Source organism: Schistocerca serialis, chromosome 5 (genome assembly GCF_023864345.2).
Source record: "Schistocerca serialis cubense isolate TAMUIC-IGC-003099 chromosome 5, iqSchSeri2.2, whole genome shotgun sequence".
NCBI lineage: Eukaryota > Metazoa > Arthropoda > Insecta > Orthoptera > Acrididae > Schistocerca > Schistocerca serialis.
Genome location: NC_064642.1, coordinates 339623950 through 339645243, shown reverse-complemented (window position 1 = coordinate 339645243; position 21294 = coordinate 339623950). Strand labels below are relative to the sequence as shown.

General features: G+C 43.3%; 1 long non-coding RNA gene across 1 annotated transcript in view; it reads right to left on the bottom strand.

The window, feature by feature from the left end:
* LOC126480963 (uncharacterized) overlaps positions 1–21294 on the bottom strand; it is a 300309-nt gene that overhangs the window by 157418 nt on the left and 121597 nt on the right. The window contains exon 2 of the long non-coding RNA XR_007587489.1: positions 18191–18237. This is a non-coding gene — a long non-coding RNA (uncharacterized LOC126480963). The remainder of the gene's footprint in view (positions 1–18190; positions 18238–21294) is intronic.

Genomic DNA, 21294 nt, shown 5'->3' with positions numbered 1-21294 from the left:
GCCATTGCCAGTCTACATTTTATATCCTCTCTACTTCGACCATCATCAGTTATTTTGCTCCCCAAATAGCAAAACTCCTTTACTACTTTAAGTGTCTCATTTCCTAATCTAATCCCCTCAGCATCACCCGATTTAATTTGACTACATTCCATTATCCTCGTTTTGCTTTTGTTGATGTTCATCTTATATCATGTACAGTTTTATAATGTAATTCTTCCAACCATCAACAATACGATCATCTGAAACGTGGGGACTAACTAGGTTTGTCGAGAAGTGTGGAACATAATGAGCGTCATAATGAGTAAGGAACCATCACAGCATCCGTTTGGTGAAAAACAAGGGGGGACACAAACTAAAAGGACAATATTGGGATTTTAGCTTACATTATTTCGTATGGGATTCCGCAGTTTTACAATGAACAAACTGGAGCGATGTTATTCTAGTCCTAGAAGTGAAGAAATGTGTTCACTTCACCACGACATTGAATAGTAATGCTTCCAACGCTCCCTTCAAATTTATCCAGACGCAATTTATGTCTGTAAAAAAACTCTTAGGCAACGTCGAATCCAAACAAGGACAAGATGTAGTTCTCAAAATTGAACTGCGAACAGAACACAAACCGTAGAGAATTCTCGGAATATTTAATGAGTTTGTAGAGTTCTCTGGAGTCCGCCAGCTTGCTGCTGTACCCATTTCTTCGGAATGTTCTCCAGGTGCTACAGTTCAGTTCGAAGGCTGCCTTGATCTTACATCGATCGTGACCTGCGAACAACAGCAGGAAGAAAAAACAGGAGTGTAAATCACTAACGCGGATCCCGTTTGTCGGCATTACCTCCACACAAGTCAGCATAATCTAGGAGCGAATCTATGTCAAATGTGTATTTCGCCTCCTCCTTACGACCTTGACTAGGTTCAGTAAAGGATGTTCCAGACCTCCGCAAACCAGGGTCTAACCCCCCGTCCCCTGCCAATACGGCAAGGTATACATTGGGGAAACTGTACGCATGGCAGAGGAAGAAATGCCCCGGTCATAGACGCCACACTGAATTATGCTAGGCCACCAAATCAGCCGACCATACTCTAAAAAGCTGCCTTACTATACATTACAACAAAACGGAGATGGTCAGGCAATCTTCCCCCTTCTGGGAATGCGCGATTAAAGAGACTATAGAAATTAGGATCCAAGGCGGCCTAATTAACAAAGGTAGCGACATTCAACTGAGTCAGGCCTGGAATCCTGTACTGAGTGAACGGCGATAGCGTGGACACGTGGCCACAGGTCGTGGCCGGACGTCGCCGCCGCCGCCGCCACCGCCAGCCTCAGCCCAAGTAACACACCCACCGCTGTGGCTGCACGGAGAGCGAAATAAGCGGCGTAATGGAGGGGGAAACGGCCAACATATACAGTACGCTGACATCAGATGAGCAGCAGTCATCAGGAAAGACCTGAAGATGCCAATGAGCCTGTCTGCCGAATTATCGTGGAGAACTTAGGACGTGAGCCGAGACATCCGATAATTCCACAAGATAGAAATACGCCAGCAAAAATATCAGATCGCGCCTTAAGAACCTTTACGAAGAGGAAATGCTTCAATTTAATGGGTTTACTTCCATAGCACCCCTATAAAAACAATGACCCTCCTGCAAGAAGATGAGCGGGTGGTTTAAAAGTGCTTCATGGTAGGACAGAGAACTATCAGAAACACGAAGCGAAGTGAGGCAGCAGTTAAGTCGCTGGATCCGCATTCGGCAGGAGTGTTGTTACTAAAATCCCCGTCCCGTCAGCCAAATCTAATTTTTCTGTTGTTTCCCTAAGCGATTAAGGTGAATGGTGGGATGGTTCCTCCAAAAAGGGAACGGCCGATTTCCTTCCCAATCCTTGCCCACTTGGCTTCCGTCTCTTACCAAAACAATGATTCTTATTTAGAAATTAGCAGCTGACGTAACATATAATACACAGAGTTGTAGTCGAAAGTCCCTAGAAACCACACAATTACATTTCGCAGTATCACTATGGGTAACTACTCCGTCGCGTCACTGGTGGTTACTTCTGGTCGAAATTTTGACGCTCAAGCGATAGCTTCATATTGAATACGTTTTCAACAATATTTTCACATAACAGGTGCAATAAACCGTATACTGAATAAATAAATAAATAAATAAAATATTAATGCACGGAAAATGAGAGCCAAAAAAATGGTTCAAATGGCTCTGAGCACTACGGCACTTAACATCTGAGGTCAGCAGTCCCCTAGAACTTAGAACTACTTAAACCTAACTAACCTAAGGACATCACACAGATCCATGCCCGAGGCAGGATTCGAACCTCCGACCATAGCGGTCGCTCGGTTCCAGACTGAAGCGTCTAGAACCGCTCGGCGACAACGGCCGGCAAAATGAGAGTCGAGTCTTAAGTAACAAATACCTACAACGACAATAATGATGTAAGAGGAACATAACTTTCGATGTCTTACACGAATCAAATAATCGTAGACGTTTCCTAGAATGTAACTGAATAATGAATTTCCACTCTGTGTGATACATTAAAACTTCCTGTTGATATCTTATGCCTTTCGTAGCTTGCAGTGCAATTTGTAAAAAGAGGAAAAGAAGTTGAGCAGCAAAACTGCTTCCGTAACTGATATGCCCGGCCCACACGCAAAACGTCAGAGAGAGATCACGAGCTTCGCTGACTGTCGTTCATTTACCACCCGTCAAGGCAAGTGGTGACCGCGGAATTTCAATGGCGGCATTCAGGCAGCCGTATGCTGTCTATAACAACTCGCGGTGCTACATACTTCCGAAAATGGCTGGCCGCAATCACCAACCACAAAAACATCAGAATGCCAATTTAAAAAGTGTGTGTGTGGGGGGGGGGGGGCACATGTCTCCTAGTGCCAAGTAGTATAACAATGAATTTTTCTCATAAAGGCACTTCTGTAACTGATGAGAGAATGAAGGCCTTCACGACAGACATTGTTACTTGTAAACCTTTCGGGGTACAAGATCGTCAGTCGGCAAAACTCAACGGAGGAGCAACGTCTCTGAAGATGTCCAGCGCAGTTCTGGACGAAAAGTTTGGAACAGAGGAGTTTCGTCGACCACGACCTTATACTCCGAAAGTTTTACCAGCAGCAATTTCTGTAACTCTTTGTATGGAGGCGGTATCCGCAAAAAGCTGCAAGTACGACAGTTGTTAGTGATAAACTTAGCAATGGCAGAACTCTTATGTACCGACGTCGACGAAAGATGGTTCAAATGGCTTTGAGTACTATGGGACTTAACATCTGAGGTCATCAGTCCCCTAGAACTCAGAACTACTTAAACCTAACTAACCTAAGGACGTCACACACATCCATGCCCGAGGCAGGATTCGAACCTGCGACCGTAGCGGCCACACCGGCCGGCGACGAAAGATGAATTCTACGTAAGTTAACGCTTCGTAACTCGCCACTAAATATTAATACTTCATATTCACTAAGTGTTTAGAGTGCTGGCTCCACCATCGGGTGACAATTTTGGTTTCTCGTAAACTGCTTTTCTCTCAGAAAGGCAACGACGTAGGAAATTCTGCAATTTCTTCGTATCTGCGTTGTATGTCTTACTAAAAAACACACTCCATGCACTAACTGTAAAGAAAATGATACGAGTTTTTCTAATAGTGTCTGGACCATACAGTTCTAATGCTGAGGTTTGAAGGAAAATATAAAACTGAATTTTCAATGTTGCTTTCCAGAGAACAATGCTATAGAACCATACACGAAACATTTTCCCTGATGATGGGGCAAAGTCTCCGAGAGAGATAGCCATTTATTATTACTAAAACTTAGCTACCTGTTAACTCTTTGTTTTCTTATTTACAAATTCCACAGATAGTCACGTTGGAAGCCTGCATAAACATGTTTACATGCAAAAGTTGATTAATAGTCTTAGAAATATTCCCGTTTTACGAATACTGATTGTCTGCGCAAGTGAGACGTTTTAAAAAATTTCGACAGCGCGTCACTTAACAGTTGCACGTGACAGCGATATACAGAATACTCCGCCGTAAGCTGCAAGGTGGCTCGTGGAGTGTAGGTTTAAATATAAACATATGTCTCCAGTTCGTAAGCCTTGAAAAACACGTCGAAGCGTATGAACGGCACATACAGCGAATGATTTAATATGATAATTCTGTCGGAGGATGGGGAGTTTCATTTCTGTTGGAGGTGGCTAGACCGTGAGGTATTAGTCATCCCAGTACGTTACGAAGGCTGCCCCGCCACATGCCTATATAAAGATCGACCACAAGCCGCTTGGAAGCCCTCATATAAGGAAAAGGTACCCCTCGTAATAACGACTAACACGGTTATTTCTCGCCACTCCGGTATCTAAAGTCAGCGGAAGAAGTTAATACCGGCGTTTCCTTTTCTAAACACGCTCGCTCGATCCACATTTGTTCCTACAGATGGCGTAAACTACAAAATGTAAAAGTTCACTCACGGTAGAAGCAATCTATCCCTGCTCTTACGTGTAGCTTATACTTTCAGTCACGGGAGGCAGACAGGCGGACCATGGGAAAACACCCATTATATCCGTCATTTCGCCGAAAAGTAACATGTGACTAAGTTGGTACTGACGACTACAGACGTGTAACACGTTCCGTGACACAACTCATAGCAGTTTCTTTAATGACTCTGCATTGTGTAACGCACGTTACAAGCAACTTCTTGTTTCTGTTCTCTCACTCGTTTTACCTTTGACTGTCCGGATGAGACAAGGGGTCCGTATACACGGACGTAATATCGTTAGAAAATTGTTAATGCAGGAACATTTGCAGATGAAGAGCGCCTGGTGCCAAGCGTCGCAGCTACCCTCAACAGAAGCCAATACAACAGAATACCCTAAATAAACGGAAAGAAATTACATCGTTTTAGTACACTGTACAGTCACTGGTGTCAGTCATATATCTTCAAATATCTGTGAGTATCGGTTCGCAACCGGTTTAAGGTGGAACGACCACATAGACAGGGGTAGAATCTACGTTTAGAATAATGACACTGCTGCAAATAACAGCTGCAAATAACAATTCAAATCGAAAAGTCTGATTATGTTGACATTGTAGTGAAATGTACTGTATATACTCATTATACACCGGGGAAGTGCCAAAGATACTGGTATATGGTGCGTATTCAAATACAGAGATATGTAAACAGGTAGAATAAGGCGCTGCGGTGGGCAACGCCTATACAAGACAAGTGTCTGGCGCAGTTGTTAGATCAGTTACTGCTGCTATAATGGCAGGTTATCAAGATTTAAGTGAGTTTCAACATGATGTTACAGTTGGCGCACGAGCGATGGGACACAGCACCTCAGAGGTTTCACGAGTGTACCGTGAATATCAGGAATCCGGTAGAACATCAAATCCCCGACATGGCTGCAGCCGGAAAAAGATCCTGCATGAACGGGAACAACGACAACTGAAGAGAATCGTTCAACGTGACAGAAGTGCAACCCTTCCGCAAACTGCTGCAGATTTCAGTGGTGGGCCATCAACAGGTGTCAGCGCGCGAACCATTCAACAAATCGTCATCGATATGGGCTTTCGGAGCCGAAGGCTCACTCGTATACCCTTGATCACTGCACGACACAAAGCTTAACGCATCGCCTGGGGCCGTCAACACCGACAACGGACTGTTGATGACTGGAAACATGTTGTCTGGTGGGACGAGTCTCGTTTCAAATTGTATCGAGAGGATGGACGAGTCGGGTATGGAGACAACCTCACGAGTCCATGGACCCTGCATGTCAGTAGGGGACTGTTCAAGCCGGTGGGGTCTCGGTAATGGAGTGGAGAGCTTGCAGTTGGAGTGATAGGTGACCCCTGACACGTCTACATACGACTCTGAAGGGTCACACGTACTAAAGTATCTTTTCCGATCATCTGCATCTATTGTGCATTCCGATGGACATGGACAATTAAAGCAGGACAATACGACGCCCCAAACGCCCAAAATTGTTACAGAGTGGCTCCAGGAACACTCTTCTGAGTAAACACTTCTGCTGGCCACCGCACTCCCCAGACACGAACATTATTGAGCATATCTGGGGTGCCTTGCAACGTGCAGTTCAGAAGAGATCTCCACCCCCTCTTACGGATTTACGCACAGCGCTGCAGGATTCATGGTGTCAATTCCCTCCAGCACTGCTAGAGACAGTAATCGAGTAGACGCCACGTCGTGTTGCGGCACTTCTGCGTGCTCGCAGCGCCCCTACACGGTATTAGGTAGGTGTACCAGTTTTTTTGCCCCTTCAGTATATAACATCGTAACTGGTAAAGAGGTTTGAGGAGGACCAGAAGCTAATTACACAATCGACAAAAAGATGAGCTTCTATCGTCGAGAACAGTGGTGTCAGTGCACCTTTTGCTGTCCAGATAAATTTATAACTCTTCTGCACAGAGGAAATGCACGAATCAAAGCGGTTCGAGTACTTGACAGAATACTAGTTACACAGGGTGGCCGTACAGTAGAAGGTGGTGTCCTTAATTTTGTTTTCAAATACAGTTACTAGATTTCTTTTACACGCCGTTATTGAATGACACTGTACGTAACTTATGACTGTACTAGTTTTTAGTAAAAATGTACCACGTGGTCAACAAATCGGATCGCACAGTATTATATTTCTTTTTTAGTTATAATTATAATTTCCAACTCTTCTGCTCTGCAACTTTCAACCACTGTTTTCTATGTAAGTCGTGGTGGTAATACTTTTCTTTCACAAGACTAACAAGCTTCTCTACGTCCATACGTGATAATTAAGCACGAAACCCGCCCAGACACAAGCAACAATGGGCGCTCGCTTTGACCGACTACGTCTTACCACTTCCATTTCCCTATCACCCGTCTAACTGCCGGCTGTATGTTGCAACTTAGTAGTGTGTCGTGTGCCAGTGGCGCTGCCTGTTTGGGATTAGTCGTCCGTGTGCGACCTTACACTGCCGTCCAACCAGTCGGACGAATACGGTTCCAGCAGACGCTCAGCCTTAATTTCCATGAGCTTGTTCCCACGCAGAAACGAACAGTGCTCGTGCCAGAGTGACATCACGTATCTCAGTATAGCAACGTTAGGAACGTCCGAGATGATAGAAGTCCTAAAAGACCTGGGTAACAGAGTTGCAGCGTCAGCTCCTGACACACCGACATGTCCATGAACCCCTACGAAAGACACAATGCCACCATCATTGAGCGAGTGAAGAAGGTATCTCTGGATCCGTTGTACTGCAGGTCTGTGCGTGGGCATCGCACAGAGGCTGTGGAGGGCACTGAGGGACTCAGAGCGTGAGAGGTTTTGACGTTCCGTTCCGTGAACGCTACGGAGGCAGGAGCTCGGGGCGGGCAGCAGGCTGGGATGGTACAGAGGCGGCAGCGACCGCGCGCCTCTGGGTGGGCGGGGCGTGCCACGGCGACCTTGTGGCCGCGGCCCACACGCGCAGGTGGGGCCAGCCAACGCCTAGCTGGCACGCGAGGCGCAGGCGGCTCTGCCCGCGTCCGTCTCACTCTCTCTCAAGATGACGCTCTCCTCCCGAGGAGGACCAGCCAGGGGACTTCACCTGCGTCAGACGCGAGACTAATGTCCGCAAGGTGACCGTCATTTGGATAACACAGATATCGAAAGTATGTTGTTGTGGTATTCAGTCCTGAGATTGTTTTGATGTAGCTCCTTCAGTCCGCAGCTCGTGGTCGTGCGGTAGCGTTCTCGCTTCCCACGCCCGGGTTCCCGGGTTCGATTCCCGGCTGGGTAAGGGATTTTCTCTGCCTCGTGATGACAGAGTGTTGTGTAATGTCCTTAGGTTAGTTAGGTTTAAGTAGTTCTAAGTTCTAGGGGACTGATGACCATAGATGTTAAGTCCCATAGATCTCAGAGCCATTTGAACCATTTTTGATGTAGCTCTACGTGCTACTCTATAATGTGCAAGCTCCTTGATCTCCCAGTACCTACTGCAACCTACATCCTTCTGAATCTGCTTAGTGTATTCATCTCTTGGTCTCCCTCTACGATTTTTACCCTCCACGCTGCCCTTCAGTACTAAATTGGTGATCCCTTGATGCCTCAGAACATGTCCTACCAACCGATCCCTTCTTCTTGTCAAGCTGTGCCACAAACTCCTCTTCTCCCCAATTCTATTCAATACCTCCTCATTAGTTATTTGATCTACCCATCTAATCTTCAGCATTCTTCTGTAGCACCACATTTCGAAAACTTCTATTCTCTTCTTGTCTAAACTATTTATCGTCCACGTTTCACTTCCATACATGGCTACACTCCATACAAATACTTTCAGAAACGACTTCCTGACACTTAAATCTATACTCGATGTTAACAAATTTCTCTTCTTCAGAAACGCTTTCCTTGCCATTGCCAGTCTACATTTTATATCCCCTCTACTTCGACCAACATCAGTTATTTTGCTCCCCAAATAGCAAAACTCCTTTACTACTTTAAGTGTCTCATTTCCTAATCTAATTCCCTCAGCATCACAAGACTTAATTCGACTACATTCCATTATCCTCGTTTTGCTTTTGTTAATGTTCATCTTATACCCTCCTTTCAAGACACCGTCCATTCCGTTAAACTGCTCTTCCAAGTCCTTTGCTGTCTCTGACAGAATTACAATATCATCGGCAACCTCAAAGTTTTAATTTCTTCTCCATGGATTTTAATTCTACTCAGAATATTTCTTTTGTTTCCTTTACTGCTTACTCAATATACAGATTGAATAACATTGGGGAGAGGCTACAACCCTGTCTCACTCCCTTTGAAACCACTGCTTCCCTTTCATGCCCCTCGACTCTTATAACTGTCATCTGCTTTCTGTACAAATTGTAAATAGCCTTTCGCTCCCTGTATTTTACCCCTGCCACCTTCAGAATTTGAAAGAGAGTATTCCAGTCAACATTGTCAAAAGCTTTCTCTAAGTCTACAAATGCTAGAAACGTAGATTTTCCTTTCCTTAATCTTTCTTCTAAGATAAGTCGTAGGGTCAGTATTGCCTCACGCGTCCCATTTACACATTGTCATTTTGTCGTGCCAAGTGGAAAAAACGGAACATTTCCGACATAATCTACTGCTTGAAAGGACATTATGTGTACATTAAGCCAAAACGCTGCTTCGTGTAGCAGTTGTTATTATTGTGACTTTATTTCCATTGGCTATAGGCCTAATTTGGAAATTTCTGCCTGTTTGGCCCATATAGTCAACAAAATCTACAATAAACACAACAAACAGTTTCACACTAAGATTCATAGCGACATAAAATTAAGTAGACAGATACCAACGAAACAAAAAATAACATACATAACACAAACATATGTAGGCAATATACCCAGCAAACTTAACGCTTTACTAAAGACGACCACAGTTAGATTTGCATACCGCACGGCACACAACCTAAAGACACAAATTAACTCCGGAAATACGAAACTACCAGTGCATTCATACCCTGGCGTATAAAAAATTAATTGTAATGACTGCGGAAAATTCTATGTAGGCCAAACAGGCACAAATTTCCAAATTAGATACCGAGAACATATCAGAAACAGTGATACAAACACATCTACATTATTAAACCATGTAAAAACTGAAAATCACAACGTAGACCAGATTGAAAATTCGATGCAAGTTCTACACATAACACCGAAAGGCCCAATATTGAACTTTCTGGAAGAGATAGAAATCTATATACACATCCGCAAATATCCAGAAAAAATTCTAAACGAACAAACCGATTTAAAATATAAAAACTATTTTGATAATTTTATTAAAATTACTGACCACGGATAATTTCATAAAGCGAACACCAATATACCACTCCAAAGATTTTACTATCACACAACTCCATAGATTTATAAAAGCAAATCTGTAACCATCTAACGACGCTGACATATCTCGAAGATGTCAAACTTACAAAAAGTTAACACGATCTTAACGATACAGGCCAACAAAGAAAAATTCCACTGGTGAGACATTACTTAGCGAGTAATTTATAATTTCACCTTTGCTTTGATTAAAAACGCACCAAGTAAGATATCTGACAGCAAGAGCGTCAACGACGTAATATGGAAGTAAGTCTTACGACAAATGTACAAAATAATTATTTATTACGAAAACTCACAGATATATGATCTAAATACCGTACTATATGTTGCAGAGTGCTTGAAAATGGCCTTTGAGCCGAAATAGGGCTATAGCCAATGAAAATAAAGTCACAATAACAACAACTGCTACACAAAGCAGTGTTTTGGCTTAATGTACACATAATGTCCTTACAAGACATATATAACGCTGCAGGTCCAGAAGAATTTAAAATCTACTGCTTGAGTTCAATAGCAGAGCGACAACTGCAGAGACAGCCAGAAACATTTGCGCCGTTTATGTGGATAATGATATTGGCAGAGCACGGCAAGACAATGGATTTTTTTTTTTTTCGTAAAGTTGCGGTAAGGTTCTACTGGACCAAACTGCTGAGGTCATCGGTCCCTAGGCTTACACACTAAGTAAACTAACTTAAACTAACTTTACGCAAAGGGCAACACACACACACCCATGCCCGAGGGAGGACTCGAACCTTCGACGGGGAGAGGCGAGAGAACCGTGACAAGGCGCCTGAGACTGCGCGGCTACCCCACGCGGGGCAAGAGAATGCTTTTCCCGTTTTGAGGTGGATTGTTTTAACGTTAGTGGCTCTTCACGTTCAGGAAGATCTCCGGGGTTTGATGAAGCTCGTTTAAAAGCATTAATCGACAATGATCCACATCAGTGTACTCGAGAACTGGCAAATGCGATGAACTGTGGTCATTCCGCCATCGTGCGACATTTGCATGCAACGGGGAAGCTTCAGAAATCGGGTGTATGGGTACTACATGCTCTAAACCACAATCCTTTCCGCCATCGTGCGACATTTGCATTCAACGAGGAAGCTTCAAAAATCGGGTGCATGGGTACATGCTCTAAGCCACAATCACAAAAATCTGCAGGTGGCCATATGTCTAGTTTTGTTTGCTCGCCATCAATTGGAGCGTGAACAACACCGACAGTTCCTATCCTGCATCGTTACTGGTGACGAGAAATGGTGTCTTTACGCTAACGTAAGGAAAAGAAAGGAATGGTTGAGCTCAAACAACGCAGTAACTCTGCATCCACACAAGATAATGTTTTGCATCTGGTGGAGCAGCGACGGTGTGGCGTACCACGAACTGCTTCCCCAAGATATAACCATCACTGCTGACATATCTTGTCAACAACTGAGATGCCTTGCGGACGTAATCCAAGAACGACGACGACGAAGATTGCGTGAAGTGACACTGTTCCCCGATAACGCCCGCTCACATTCTGACAGACTGACAAAAAACACTATAAGAGTTGGCTTGGGAAGTCATTCTGCATCCATCTTATTCGCCTGATCTTGTGCCCTCAGATTTTCACCTTTTCCTCTCTCTATCGAACAACCTTTAAGAAATTTCCTTCCCGCATGGAAAGGCGCTCGGAATATGGCTCGACGTGTTCTTCGCCTCAAAACCAAGTGATTTCTACAATCGCGGAATCGAGAAGTTACCCCAGCGGTGGCAGACTGTTGTAAATAGTGAATAAGAGGAGAATATATTGTTGATGACTAAAGTCTCTGTTATGAATATCTGTAGTCTTTATTAAACTTACGCAAAAACGCGATAAATTTATGCAAAGACTCAGTAAAATTGGTCCAGAAATATTTCATGCCCCGTTAAGATACGCAATTCACATCATCTGCCACAGATGAGGCTGATGTAAATCGGGCTGCCTACCTAAAGGTGTATGAAATGTTTTCCAGCCAAGCTTCATTTTGTCCACTCTGTACTATTGCGAATTGAAGACGTGGCCAGGGTAGCAGCACCATCGCGTTCACGTTCGAGAATCAGTAAGGGGAGATAGTACCAGCGTGATTAAAGCTATCATCAATCCGAACTGCAGGTGGTATGCCGTTGCCTTCCTCCGACCTTTGTACTAAGCTACCCAGTCAGTTATAGGGATACCTACAGTTTAACGTGGACTCCGAACTTCTGTGCAATTCGGCATTTTCCACATTAATAAACATTGCCAAAGATTAAAGAAGTGGTAACTGATACTAATCATGCCACTGATCGCCAATCGAACCCGAGACATTTGGAGCAATACGCTGGCACTTTACCACTGAACCGCTACACGTCAATAGGCCAATGCATTAGACAGTACAATTATACACTGACCAGCACTTTTTATTTCACAGCACTCGCTGCACACTGTCTCTGTGACAAGATTTATTCACAATGTGATGTATAGTACGTATGAATCCACGAGTCGTCTCAATAAAACACTGGCTACTTAAATTATTGTTTTTTTTTCTTTTAATCTAATGTGGTACGCCTTTATTGAAACTACGTATCTTCGTTCGCAGATAATGACTCGTTCATTCTGACACGTTTTAAAGCAAAATTGCATCGACAGAACAACTTTCTCAGAGTTTATTTACTAGCTTTGAAGTCTACATCTGTGGGATGAGCTTCTTCCCACGAATTTGCAGCTTTCACTCTGTTAACACTGGTCAGAAATCCAATCGGTATTTGGGTTGCGCCTCCTTGTGCAGGAAGGCGTACAGTATTCTGCTGTATTCATTTCCAATAAACAGCCGCAAGATTTTAAAAACTCTCATCAGTAATCCAGGTGTTACCAAGTCCAAACCGAAGAATTTCCTCATGGCTCACTTCTTCTATACTCTCGGGGAGTACCTGAGAAAAATTTAAGCAGGTTCATGAGTTATATTGTTGATTACGCTCACATACACTTAGCAGCTTGTAAATTCACGTAAATTCCATTTTATTCATTATTAACTTTTCTGATGTTAATTTCGTGAACTGAGTCGTTCGATGATCATGGAGATTTGTTCCTCAGTTTGGTCCTACGGAACTAGACGTGAAAATATAAAAAAAAATGGTGTTAAGTTTTCGCAAAGGTTTTACTTCTTTCCATTGTTCGTATTATTGCAGAAATTGTGGCGTAACAACACGTTATCCCTAACGTCAATGGAATATTTGCTGTGTGTATTTTGCTTCTTCTCCTTTGAGATGGTTACTCTGAACCCACTCCGTTCGGCATTTTATCCATTACGTAATATTCACACTATCAATTGAACTTTAACATTTTCATTGTGTATTACATCAGCATAATTATTAAGTGACATTAACAGCAAGCCGTTGCAGCTGCTCGTCATGGCCTTTTTCGCATTTCGAGGTAACAACCAGTCCTACTTTAAACTTGGGCGTGGCTACGAATAGCCCGTTAGTTGCTGCTACGGCCGGTTCTGGGGTTCGCTTTGCCGAGCAGTTTCTATCCTATCTTAGAGTGCGTTTATGCTGGACTTGCAATAAACATTAAGAGCAATGAAGAGAGGAGCAACCAAGGCACAGATTGGCTCTACCCTTCTATCAGACTTTCAAGGCGGAGCTTAGGTAACAGCCTGGAGTTGAGTCCTGAGCGGCGTATTTGTTTTGAATTTGGAATGGAAGCTAATGTAGACGTTAATTAACCACTCAAATTTTTATATTCATTGGATACTACACTTGCTGAAAAGAAAAACACTATGCGATTAACAACACTGTATTCTGAAAAGAAAAAAAAAGCCACACAGCATAACTATGGATATAAGATACATGGGAATAAAAGCACATGCTTTACCGAATTCCGATTTTATTTACAAATATCTACTGGTCAGTCATTGAGAAGCTTTCAACTCTCTTTTCTTGTTGAAGTTGGAACTAAAGTTTCATGGACGATTGTGAAACTATGGAAACTGAAAATATCACAAACGTCGATGGGTTCAGAAAAGTAGTGAACAATTACTACAGTATCCGGAATTTCTCCATTCGCCTAGGAATTGCTTAAGAGTTATTTGTCTAGACTATTCTGGCTACATGTTCAAAAACTAAAAAGATTATGTTGTATTGTGTTACAAGGCTTGACTGACGCTATTTGTAAGTTCATAAACATTAATGTTGCCGCTTATGAAACAAGAAACGACGGTGGAACTTTTTAAGTTTTCAGCTTTATTTTAAATTTTGTCAGACGGAAAAATTTTACATTTTTTTTACGAAGCTCATCCGCTTTTATCCAGATTGCCACAACCAAACGCATGGCATTACTTACATTCTGACAAATAATATGACGAGTGTTCGAAAGAAAAGGGAAAGAAACAACACTGTGTATATAATTGAAGCCTTTATTCAAAAGTAATCAGAGGCCTGAGCACAACAATTCCACCATTTCACGGAGCCGAAAGATTCCCTATTCCCATAATTCCAGTAGCTGTGACCTTTAGTTCGTCGTCCGAGTTGAAGCGCTTTCCTTTGAGATATTATTTATTTATTTATTTATTTTTGGCGGACCAAACACATGGAAGTCGCAGGGCGACATGTTCGGTCCCTAGCTGCTCCCACTTGAATTTGGCCATTCCACTTTGAGTGATGTTGGAGACGTGTGGACGGGCGTTATCGTGGAACAAAATCACTCCCTCAGTGAGTACCATAAGCCGTTTCCTCTTGATGGGCTTGCGTAGGCTGCGGAGTGTCTCACAGTACACGTCGCTGTTAATGGATTTTCCGTGTTCGAGGAATTTGACAAGTATTGGACCTCGAACATAGAAAAAGACGGGGAGCATCACCTTGCCTGCTAAGGACACAGCTTCGAATTTTCAGCGGGAGGTCATGACGCCTGCTTCCATTGCCTGGATATTTCGCTACGTTATCCTAAAACGGCGCATGCAAATTTCAACTTGTTTGATTGTGATGACGTTTCGCACCTTTTCATTTGAGTACTACATAGCAACATTAGGTTAACACGAGGACGGCAACAGCTGTGTGTGCCTTAAGTTTAACGTATTCTAAATGGAGAATATTAGCCACAAGAAATATAAAATTATGTTGACGTGGCCGAAAATATTTTTAAATGAATTTGGTGATAGCATAATTCATGAACTGAACATCCGAAACAACTTCTCAAGCTGCCGCCGGAAGACCAATACTAGTGACCGGTAATATTCGCTCTCCCTTCAAAACTTTGTAGGAGTTCAGTGTCACAAAATTTTTCAATTCAACTGTCACTTCACTCTAAAGCTTGTCCAAAACGATCTTAAAAGTGATGGCTAGTGTCTTTTTGGCGCGAAACTGCAGGCCTGGCAGGTATGTCACACACAGAACTTCCGGCAGCCATACTGCGTACTTAGGAAGAATACTCAACCAGGGATTATCGCTATTCCGCCACTAAACTTGGAGCAAAGCGATGCTTCAATAGGAACACTGCGATGAGAATGCTGTTTACACCTGTCACCGCTACGCTACTAGTCTACTGGTGATAGTTACATCGTAGATAAAATAACTGTGTGGATACTATAGATAACATTACTGTTGCTGAAGTTTTACCTAAACATTCTTGGTGAAAACGGCTTTATGGACATGTGGCTAAACAGACTGAAATGTTATTACTGGAGAGATGTAAATAATACAATAGGCCAATTAGAGAGGAAGAGATTCTGTGTTTCAGAATCAGATACCAACGGCTCATCAATACTGCGGTGGTATATTGTCTTTCTCTATTTCTTACACTATTTTTTATCAGTTTTACGTATATAATAGTTTTTAACATTCATTATTTCGACATATTCTTTTGTTTTGATGTTGCTCGCGTGTCTTCTTTACAGTTTTCTTCTGTTCCGTTGCATAGTTTCATACTGTTGTTAAAAAACTGGAAAAATGGATAACATTTTATGTTACACCTTTAATGACAGTAATATCAACGTTAAAGGACCTTACGTCCCGCTTCTGTAACTATGCGAAGTGATAAAGGCAGGCAGATCTATACGCAAACAGGACTTACACACATTTATATACTCTAAAAATTAAAAAAAAGAAGGCTCACCGCGGAGGAACTATCCTAGTACGACGGAAATCAATAGCTGTGATGTACGTGTACAGCGAAACAAATTATTACAATTTCAGAAAAATTAGATAGTTATCCTAGAGAATGAGCTTCACAGATTGAGCAAGTCATTTCTAGGCCTTACGGAAGCAGTTCTTCGGCTTGGCAGTGACTGACAAGAGTTGTTGAATGTCCTGTCAGATATCGTGCCAAATTTTGTCCACTTAGAGCGCTAGATCATCAAAATCCCCGAGCTGGTTCGATGACCCTGCCCATAATTCTACATCTACACCTACATCTACATCCATACTCCGCAAGCCACCTGACGGTGTGTGGCGGAGGGTACCTCGTACCTCTATCGGTTCTCCCTTCTATTCCAGTCTTGTATTGTTCTGTGTGGGCTCTAATCTCTCTGATTTTATCCTCATGGTCTCTTCGCGAGATATACGTAGGAGGGAGCAATATACTGCTTGACTCTTCGGTGAAGGTATGTTCTCGAAACTTTAACAAAAGCCCGTACCGAGCTACTGAGCGTCTCTCCTGCAGTCTTCCACTGGAGTTTATCTATCATCTCCGTAACGCTTTCGCGATTACTAAATGATCCTGTAACGAAGCGCGCTGCTCTCCGCTGGATCTACTCTATCTCTTCTATCAACCCTATCTGGTGCCGAACAGTATTCAAGCAGTGGGCGAACAAGAGTACTGTAACCTACTTCCTTTGTTTTCGGATTGCATTTCCTTAGGATTCTTCCAATGAATCTGAGTCTGGCATCTGCTTTACCAACGATCAACTCTGTATGATCATTCGATTTTAAATCACTCCTAATGCGTACTCCCAGATAATTTATGGAATTAACTGCTTCCAGTTGCTGATCTGCTATATTGTAGCTAAATGATAAGGGATCTATCTTTCTATGTATTCGCAGCACATTACACTTGTCTACATTGAGATTCAATTGCCATTCCCTGCACCATGCGTCAATTCGCTGCAGATCCTCCTGCATTTCAGCACAATTTTCCATTGTTACAACCTCTCGATACACCACAGCATCATCTGCAAAAAGCCTCAGTGAACTTCCGATGTCATCCATTCTCCAAACGATCCCAACGGGGTAGAGATCCGGCGACCTTGCTAACCAAAGTACGGTTTGGCAAGCACGAAGACAAGCAACAGAAAGTCTCGCAGAGTGCGGGCGGGCACTATCTCGCTGAAATGTAAGCCCAGGATGGCTTGCCACGAAGGGCAACAAAACGGGGCGACGAATGTCGTCGACGTACCGTTGTGCTGTAAAGGCGCCGCGGATGACAGCCAAAGGCGTACTGCTATGAAAAAAAATGGCACCCCAGGCTACCACTCCTTGTTGTCGGGCCGTATGGCGGGTGACAATCAGGTTGGAATCCCACTGCAGTCTTCGCTTGGAATCTTATTGAATGGAGTAGAATTGTCTTCAGTGATGAGTCCCGCTTCGAACTAATCTGCGATGACCGGCGAAGAAATGTCTCGAGAGGCCTTGGCCAGTGATGGGATACCACAGTGAATGTCGCTCGCCATACGACCCGACAACCAAGAGTGATGCTTACGGATGCCATTTCTTTTCGTAGTACGACGCCTTCGGTGGTCATTCGCAGCACCTTTGAAGCACAATTTGTTTCTCTCCACAAGGCAAGTCATCCTGGGCTTACATTTCAGCAAGATAATGCCCACCCGCACACAGCGAGTTTCTGCTTCTTGTCTTCGTGCGTGTCAAACCCCCTACTTGGCCAGCATGGACACCGGATATTTCCCCAATTGAGACCGTTTGGAGCTCTCGTACCAGCTAGGAACTTTGACGATCTAACGCGCCAATTCGACAAAACTGGCACGACGTGCCTCAGGAGGACATCCAGCAACTCTGTCATGGGTACCAACTGAATAACTGCTTGCATTAGGCCGAAAAGTGGACCACTGCATTATGCACTTGCTTAATTTGTGAAGCTCTTTCTTTTAAATAAACCATCCAATTTTTCTTAAACCGTAATAATTTGTGTATATCTACATGTACATCACATATAATGATTTCTGTCCATTGGAATAATTCATTCGTGGCCCGTCGTTTCTTTTATCTTAGTGTTTATCACTTGCTTTGCCACCATTACTAATCAAGGAATTCCTGCTCGCCCTCCCCCCCCCCCCCCCCCCCAACTCCCATACTAAAATCATCACAAGGAAAACAATAAAAACTGCACTTACTGCGACACCCGATAATCCCGCCAGAGCAGCATCACCATTTCCACCACCTGAAACACCAACATCAATTGTTAGTCCACAACAAACTTACCTTTAATAATACTATTGATATCAAAATTAATTTGATCTGAATTTCTAAAAATGCAGCCACAGCAAAGTTGTGGCCATGTACGCTGTATTTAACTATCCACTGTGTGAATTGGTAAATATCTGGAAATCACTAAATATTGAACGAAATGTTTTGTAAAGGTCCATTTAGCATAACGGTTATGTACAGTGTTAAAATATAATGCGTGGCGTGATCGAACCATTGTCGATACCGCAAATGATAAACACCGTCTGAACTGATGAAACAGTGCCTCATCGACACTGTTTAATTACAGAGAGCACTGTCATGCTGATACAAACAAACTATCGTCTCCGGACTGATCCTGTACTGTATCCGGTAGGCAATGCTGTAAAATATATTCATATCCGTCCGCGTTTAGCGTTCTTGTTGTTGTTCTTTTTTTTTTTTTTAAGCGCAATAAGGGGACTCACACCTTAACCATCCCCAAACACCAACACCAACTGTTCCATATTGCACTATAGGCACTACAAATTATGGATGGCAAGTACCATTCTCCAGGCAAGCGACAAACCCAAAACCTCCTATCGGGCTGCCACAGGATACAGCGCGATTCATCATTCCAAATCCGCTACTTTCCAGTCATCCAAAGTTCAGTGACATCGGTCTTCACACAACCTCATGCAGCGCTTAGTACTGAGTAAGATATGTGAGGCTTATGACGAGCTGCTCGGCCATTTCACTCCATTCTTCTTAATTCCCTAGGCACATTCGTTGTGCTAGATGGACTGCTGGCTGCAATTTCGAACTTACGTCTGATTTCTTCTGCTGATTTCATGCGATTTTTTTCAGCCATCCTCCGCAATGCTCCACAGTCCCTTTCTATCAGAACATGAGGTCTGTCTGGTCTTGGTTTAGCTGTGGTTGTTCCTTCCAGTTTCTACTTCCCAGTCACATCATCAAAGGCCAACTTGGGCAGCTCTAGAAGAGTTAAAATGTTCCTGGTGGGTATGTTACTTCGATAACATCTAAGCACCAGTAGACGTTCGAAGTCAGTGAGCTCTCCTGACCGACCCACTGTGCTATTACTGCTTCTCTACTGACAACACAATACTCCCGCCTCCCTTTATGCTGGCGTGTCCGCCTCTCGTTATATCTGGTGGTCAATTCCGGACTACACAGGGCTGTTCGAATACATTTGATCAGACAGTTAATATTAGCACAGTGAACTCGCATTCGGGTGGACGACGGTTCAAACCTGCGTCCAGTCACCTTCAGTTAGGTTTTCCGTGATTTCCCTAAATCGCTGCCGGCCTTGCGGCCGAGCGGTTCTAGGCGCTTCAGTCTGGAACCGCGCGGCCGCGACGATCGCAGGTTCGAATCTTGCCTTGGGCATGAATGTGTGTGATGTCCTTAAGTTAGTTAGGTTTAAGTAGTTCTAAGTTGTAGGGGACTGATGACCTCAGATGTTAAGTCCCATAGTGCTCAGAGCCATTTGAACCATTTGATTTGATGCTGAACGTTCTGGACGCCCTGTGGAGGTTAAGACTCCAGAAATCATTGATATAATCCATTATGTGGTGATAGATGACAGAAGATTTAATGTGCGTGAGATTGCTAGTGCTGTGGGCATCTCTAATGAATGAGTACATGATATTTTGCATAAACATTTGGACATGAGAAAGCTATCCGCAAGATGGATTCCGCGATTGCTCATGCTTGACCAGAAACGGAAACGTGGTAAGTGTTGCAAGGATGGTTTGCAGCTGTTCAGGAAGGATCTGTAGGACTTTAAGCGTCGTTTCGTCACTGTGGATGAAACATGGACACATTACTATACTCTTGAGACCAAACAACAATCTAAACAATGGGTTACCAAGGGAGAATCTGCACCAAAATAGGCGAAGACCAGTCCTTCGGCCTGAAAGGTTATGGCGACTGTCTTTTGGGATTCGCAAGGGATAATCCTCATCGACTATCTGGAAAAGGATACAACTATTACAGGTGCATATTATTCTTCGTTATTGGACCGTTTGAAAACCGAGTTGCAAGAAAAATGTCGGCGATTGGACCGCAAAAAAGTCATTTTCCATCGCGACAATGCAACATCACACACCTCCGCAGTTGTGGTCGCAAAATTAATCGATATAGGATTCCAACTCGTTTCTCATCCCCTCTATTCTCCAGACTTGGCTCCATCAGGCTACTATTTGTTTCCCAGTTTGAAGAAATGGCTGGCATGACAAAGATTTTATTCAAACGAGGAGGTGATTGCAACAACTAATAGCTATTTTGTACACTTGGACAATTCCTGTTATTCGGAAGGGATCAACAAATTAGAACAGCGTTGGACGAAGTGTGTAAGTCTAAAAGGAGACAATGTCGAAAAATAAAAAAGGTTTACCTCCATCACGTAAGTAGTTATTACTTTTGCACGGGCTTTTCAAACGCCCCTCGTATAAGGCTGTGTCAGAGACTTTGTGTTACTATTACGACAGATTGATAATTTTAAATCATGTGCGTATTAAAGTGTGATCCTGTGTTACTGGTACATTCATTACAATACGAATAAAATATTTTAAACACAATAATTTAAGAAGCTAAAAACTGTAGCAACCGTTTTACAGCACGGTAGTGTGGTGATCAGATAGCTTAATTTTTAAACAAATTGCTTATTTATATTAAAATAAACTGGTTCTAACGTCATACTTTTCTTTACAGCAACGTGGGCGCTGTGAATACTTCCCACTTGCTGCCAGTAAAAGGTCAAAATATCTTTCACTTTGCTGTCTGGAATGAGCTGAGCACGAGTGTGATTCCGATAGGTTGTTCGTTGTGTTTTTTAAAAGCATTGCGAGTAGTCGAGTGTGAGTAACCCCCTATGAGATCGCTGACTGCGGCAGCGTCACGGTAAACGGAAGCTTCTGGAGAGCGGGCTCACCCCTGGCGAGATATCGCCGCGACCGCGCTACCTTGGAGGCTGTTCGGTGTGATAGTTTATCGAGCTGCCCCCTCTGAAACATGAAGCCCCTCACCTTCA